This window comes from Macrobrachium nipponense, chromosome 35, assembly GCF_015104395.2.
Source record: "Macrobrachium nipponense isolate FS-2020 chromosome 35, ASM1510439v2, whole genome shotgun sequence".
In the NCBI taxonomy this organism is placed as follows: Eukaryota; Metazoa; Arthropoda; class Malacostraca; order Decapoda; family Palaemonidae; genus Macrobrachium; species Macrobrachium nipponense.
In genome coordinates this window covers 42,133,658-42,139,681 of record NC_061096.1, presented here as the reverse complement: position 1 = coordinate 42,139,681, position 6,024 = coordinate 42,133,658, and the positions used below count along the sequence as shown (strand labels likewise).

Sequence of the window (6,024 nt, the reverse complement as noted above, 5' to 3'; positions counted from 1 at the left end):
ACCAAACGATTAACAATAAAAATATTTTTTTTCCTTTCATCATTTTCATGAGGCACCTCTATACTTTTCATGCTACTTCAGTAACTTTTACCTCCCTCATTCACCTACAGTCTACTATTGTTTTCAATACTTAAAATGAACGACGAAAAGAGAGCACTGGACGTATGGCTTGAAAGGTCATTGCAAATAGACTAAATGAAGTTTTTCGTAAAAAGTTTGGCGAACAGGTACTTTTTTTATCAAGTGAAGATTTTTTTGTTTCAAAGAACGAGTGCCAAGTTCATAGGCTCCTCATCTTTGTAGTTATTCAGAGGTGTATTTATTCCGATGTGCAACATCTTTATGTATAATTAAAAAAATAATATAGTGTCTCTGTTTAGGTATTATTTATCAGATTCATGTATTCAATCCATTTCTTCTTACCTCTGGCAACTCAAGGTGTGTGCGGCAAAGGCGAGTTCACCAAATCGCAAACGAAAGCGTTGTTTGATCGAGGTTAAATATTTGTTCGAATGTAATAAAATGTCTATAAATTTTACTAAGAATTTATAACTGTGAGGTAGGCATTCAAAATATGTTATTATTAGGTATGAATTATGTGTTAAAATACGAATTATTGTTGTATATATCAATATAGCTCTATTATACTGATACGATATGAGAAGAAAGAAGTTAGAAACTAATAGTTTCGGACAAGTTTTAACCGCGAAGGGAAGCTGAACGACAACAAGGTTCCTGAACGAAACTATCGGTGTTGTACTCCTATCGGCCATTACTACGACCGTCAAAATAAAACGTGGAATTCCAGTGCATTTTAACAACAAGAGGACGCAAAGCGATATAGGAACGTAAGGTAATAACATAAGCGTCATATTTAAAGCCTGTATTATTGTTTAAGATGTGCTGTCTGTGGTGAAATCAACAGTTCACCGTAAACAAACACAAGCCATCGCAAATGAAGGGGGAGACCAACGGAATGCGGCAAGCATAGCTAGTACCTAGTATAGTTTACAAAACGCCTCATAAACAATACCAGAAATCCTCTAACCATTTATGACATCTTTAATAAAGTATTTTTGGGTGTTAGTTTACGGTTTCCTACGCTTTTGTGTAGAGATAATGTTGGTTATATAGGAAAATTCGAGGACTTTTACTGAGCTTGGGTCTTATGCAAAAGCCTACCACGTTACCGGTAGGGTAGGCTAGGCGTTGGCTAATATATACATACGAAGGGTATCGCTAATTTTATGTCAATATTTGGAGATGGTCTGAGATTAGGCTACACCCAAGTAATACTATTACCTTTGTTCTCACAGCCAAAGTTTAGGCTAGCTTATTGGCTTGTTTTACCTAGGTATCGTGGAAGGCGTAGACCCAGCTACCTTGCGGCTCATTTAACTCCTGGAGCGGATGCTGAGTATGGGGTCAGGGCTACGGGAGGCCTAGTAGGCTTGGTCAAACTTGAAACTACTACCACAGTGTATGCACCCTTCTAGGTTTGCAGCTTTCAGTTCACGTACAAAATGAGCTCCTGTGTTTAGCCTAGAAGGCATTAGCCCCTTGAGAGTAAGGGTAAGGTACTGAATGTCTGGCTCTACCGTACCGTGACCATCTTCCCAAAAAAGTACTTTAACACATCATGTAACCCAGGATAGACATTAGTCAAGAGCCAGTGTCTGTTGAAGCAGCACCTCGAGACCTCTGCTTTCCTCTTGAAGTAAGTTTTTCTCCCATGGCACAAATTAGTAAGGACCTAATTTTGAATTTTCGGGAAGGTGGTCGCGCAGATGTAGAGGGGGCCACCAAGTGGCAATTTGGTATGTTACTGTAATGTGAAACACATAACATTGATGGTAAACATAAAAGACTTAACCATAAACAAAACAAACTGGATATTGATATGGCAGCGCCATATCCCTGATATTGGTACAGCTGTGAATTGCACATGCGTGAACCCTTGTTTACCCCTCAGACATATCAGTGACAGCAAGAAATTAACAACCGAGCATCGTGAACCATGTAATAATACATCAGTTTTCACTGAAGAATAGATGTTTTCAGGTTTCAATGAGCTGAAAGAGGCAATAGGCATCTACGAAGGGTCAAGTTTCCAGAAATTGTATATCTGTAGGTCATGAATGATCAAATCAGCCCTGAAAAGAGGTCCAAAGAGGAGATTTAAAGAAGATTTAAAGCTTAGCTAGTAAGGTATTGCAGCAGTCAGTAGTGTCCATTATGGGAAACATGCTGTTAATATAGACCTGTTTGGATGATTACTTACGATTGATTAGGCCGTTTACCAGATGATCGACTTTGGTAGTTTTCCTTACTACCATGAATACAGCAGAGCACAATTTCTGTGTACTTCGTCTTCTTTGAATCTCCCCTCGGAGCTCTTTTCAGGGCCAATTCGATCGTTCGTGACCTACGGATATACAATTTATGGAAGTTTGACTCTTCGTTGACGTCTATTGCTTTTTTCAGCTCGTTGAAACCTGAAAACATTTGTTTTTTTGGCAAAAACAGGTGTATTGTTACACAGTTCAGAGGAGATTCAAAGAAGATATGAATGAAGTACAGAGATAGATTAGGGTAAACTACTGACAGATGATCCATCATCATCGCATGGCCAGGCCTTATTCACTCTATATTTAATTGGTGAAGCAAGAATACAATTACAACTTTAAGCATACCATTCAACCATTCAAAAGATTGAAGTTTCGTCAACATGAAAACCCCATACGAACTAAGATAAGCATGTGAGCCCTTCATAAAATATTTCAAGGCAGTTTTGAAATCCAATATGGCAGCAATAGCGTGACTGGCCGTTCTAACCACAGACAATCCACCATCTTTCCCAGCCTTCCCAGCACTCATTTGAACAATGTTAGCGTATATATGGAACGTTTATTGATCTTACTCAAGATTGCAGTTGTAATCAGCACAATAAAACAACATTTTGTTGCCTATATAAGTGTAAGTATGAAACTTTTTATTCCCGGGGTCATGGTTTGAACTGAAATTCTTTTTTACCTTGTAATCGGTGGTTTTATCCTTACTGCCATCACAACTGAAGCTCCACAGTGCTTATTTGATTGTATAGTGGTCCCCCCGTATTCGCGGGGATGTGTACCAGACCCCCCCGTGAATAGTGAGAATCTGCAAATGTTTGGAACCCCTATGAAAATGCTAAAAACAGCCTATTTTGTTAGTTAAAACTCAAGAAAAACCCACTAAAGATTTTCATACTTGGTTTTTTAATAGTTTTATCACAAAAAGTGCATTTTATGGTGAAATTCATCAAAAAAAAAACCAGGAATTTGTGGATATTTATCATAGAAAAATACCGCGAATGCGCGAATTTTCCGCGAATAATGCAGGGAAACGTTCCCTAGAGAAATCCGTGAATGTGTGAGTCCGCGAATCTGGAGAACGCGAATACGGGGGGTCCACTGTATATATATACAATTCGGTCTAAATTCACTCCAAATTGCACTTGAACCACGTTGTGGTTCCTGGCTCCTAAGCACTCACTCCACAAACACAGTTTCGAGCAGTAGACAACTAGTACACTGTTTACGAGGTGCAAAGCTTTATTCCCTTAATTGTTTACTTTACTCCTTATTTAGTTTAACTTTACTTTGTTACTTCAAAATGTTTATTTAATTCATGTCTATTATCCCTCTTTTGCAACCAAATTAACCCCAAAAAATTACAAATATTTCTGATGTACTTATAAGTAGACGACGCGACGAAAAATGACTTATCATTGCCAATTTAGTGGAGCTTCACACATATGCCGATGCATTTACAAACTGTTTCCATGAATTCTAGCTGTCATAGTAATGCAGTAATGATAAAATTACTGTAATATGCATATATGCCACAAATAGATACGCTAATTTCACTTATTTCCCGTTTTGTGTAAGTCTTATACCCAGGTTGGAGGGTAAACACATACCAATTGACAACACTGATAAACAGTTGAAGAGTGCAAAACGCCGCAAAGAATGCCATAGTTCCCTCAGATAAGTAGTGGTTGGAAGCCATGTTTACGATTGTTGTGATGAAAGTGCCCCAGCGTCTATGGGTAGTACAAGTGGTGTGCGGATTTAGCACAGGAAATGGGAAGTTTGTTGACGCAAGTGACTCCGCAAACATCGAGATGGCATCAATCTTCTAAACATTTTTAATTGTAAGTAAAAATTTCGAAAGCGTCATGGGGGTAGTGTGCACTGCGTTGGCCACGCTTTTCATTACCTCTGTTTAAATCTCAAAATATGGCCTTAATTTCTAACTTTGGAGAAAAATACTTACTTTGAAAGGAGAGTAGATGTCTTGAGCTCCTGCTATCACCACCAACAACTCATGACTGATGACCATCTCTGGTATCAGGATGTGTTAAAGTACTTTTTCGGAGGGTGGCCAAAAACAAGGTAGTCAGTGAGTTGGCCAGTCCAGTCGGTTGTTTACCCTAGTTTAGTTTTATTTTTCATGTATGTAGTCAAAATCTAAGTATGATTAAATATTATTGAGATTTTTTATATTTAAATTTACAGTCAAAATCTTTTGGTGCTTTGTTGATGACAGTATGGTACTTTACTTTGACATTTTGAATTGAACATGTTCATCGAAACAATTCAGTTTGACTATTATTACTACTGCCGCTGATCTAGTGCCATACCTATAGCTCTTAGCAACAGTGTACAGCAACTGTTGCATGATTAGCAAACTGCTGTACCTACAGCAAGTAAATAGCGCATACGGCACCACTGACAGAATCAGACGTACCCCCACTACTCTTATGTTATTTGTACGGCAGGAAGTCTGAAATTGATGCATGCGCAATTCACTGCTGTACCAATTATCGCTGTCAGGCATACGGCTGCTGTACCAACATCCTGTGCCTAAACAAAAACAAAAAAAAAAGTAAATATTCTGGTTGGCTAGTGGTGGAACCAGGCTTGGTAGTACTAGAGTAAATGACCAAATGGTGACATAGCAGCCACCTCTCACGGAACGTGGCGACTTCCCGAAAAGGCGTTTGAATTATGCTGTTATTTTGTAATTTAGGAGAAAACACTTACTTTGAGAAGACTTAGAGGTCTCTGTGTGCTGCTAGGATTGGCCATAACTCTTGACTGATGCACATGGCAGCGAATTCAAGTACTTTTTCAGGAAGGTGGCCGTATTCTGGGATTGGTGGCCACTATGTCGCTGCTCTGTCATTTACCCAAGTATCAAGTTTTACTGTACGCTTTTTTGTAGTAGTGGTAGTAGACATTTCAGAGGGAATAGGTATGACCTAACCAAGCTCACCTTAATGTAAGCTAACCGGACACTGTGCCCTGACCTGGTCTGGTAAGGGTTTTGTCTCTTTTGGACCCCCCCCCCCCCCCCACACTGCAATTCCCCTTCCCCTCCTCACTCTGCATTCCGAGTAGGCTACCTAGGAATTAACAAGAGAAAATGGTAGTTCAAGCAGTATTCTAGGTTTGACCCATAAGCTTGGCTAATGATTGTGTAAGATACACAACAAAAAATTCGACAGTATGCTATCCCATATTAATATTTTGTCAATTCGGGTAACTTTTCTATAATGATGAAATGATAAAACTAAAGACTACTGTCACACCCCTCTGGTTTGTTAATGATCAGCCTACTTGCAGAATGGCTGCTGTGTTTAGTACCAGCCCCTTGGTGATAAATGTAGCCTAAAAGCATAAATAAATGACTATCGTAAACATAAATGACAAATGGTCAATATTCCTTTTTAGTGCCTCAGTGGCGTGGTTGGTTTGGTGTTTGCTTCTCACCTTGGTGGTCGTGGATTCGATTCTCGGCCATTCCATTGAGGAGTGAGAGATGTGTATTTCTAGTGATAGAAGTTCACTCTCGATGTGGTTTGGAAGTCACGTAAAGCCGTTGGTCCCGTTGCTTAATAACCACTGGTTCCATGCAATGTAAAAACACCATACAAACAAACAAACAAACAATATTCCTTTTGGTCAATGGCAATATTCT

The 6,024-nt window shown here is 39.1% G+C and overlaps 1 protein-coding gene across 2 annotated transcripts in view; it reads left to right on the top strand.

Annotated features, from left to right (window-relative positions):
• The first annotated feature begins 706 nt into the window (after positions 1–706).
• The window catches only part of LOC135208684 (glutamic acid-rich protein-like), a 51,185-nt gene continuing 45,867 nt past the window's right edge, over positions 707–6,024 (top strand). For both annotated transcript variants that reach the window (XM_064241125.1, XM_064241126.1), the window contains exon 1: positions 707–853. The gene's annotated coding sequence lies outside the window, so the exon portion shown is untranslated. The remainder of the gene's footprint in view (positions 854–6,024) is intronic.